The sequence below is a fragment of the Capsicum annuum genome, chromosome 6, assembly GCF_002878395.1.
Source record: "Capsicum annuum cultivar UCD-10X-F1 chromosome 6, UCD10Xv1.1, whole genome shotgun sequence".
Taxonomy (NCBI): domain Eukaryota; kingdom Viridiplantae; phylum Streptophyta; class Magnoliopsida; order Solanales; family Solanaceae; genus Capsicum; species Capsicum annuum.
The window spans coordinates 181,757,424-181,757,713 of NC_061116.1; positions in this window are offsets into that span (position 1 = coordinate 181,757,424).

The window sequence follows — 290 nt, forward strand, 5'->3', positions numbered from 1 at the left end:
TGTTTGATAATATGCCTAGATGATAGAATTCATGTCCCATGATTTAATAGTGCTTAAATGACAAGTTCATGCTCTATGCTTTACGATTTTCTATGAATTCCATGTGAGTGATATGCGTTGTTGTTGTGATATGGATTGACCATGATATTGAAGCTATGCAAGTATATACATGTTGTATGAATTTCCCTTCCATGTATAAGATGTTGAGAACTATTCTTAGTGTGAAATCCCCTACACATGATATGGTAAATTATGGACTCTACTCTTACAATCAAGTCAGTCATGTGTGT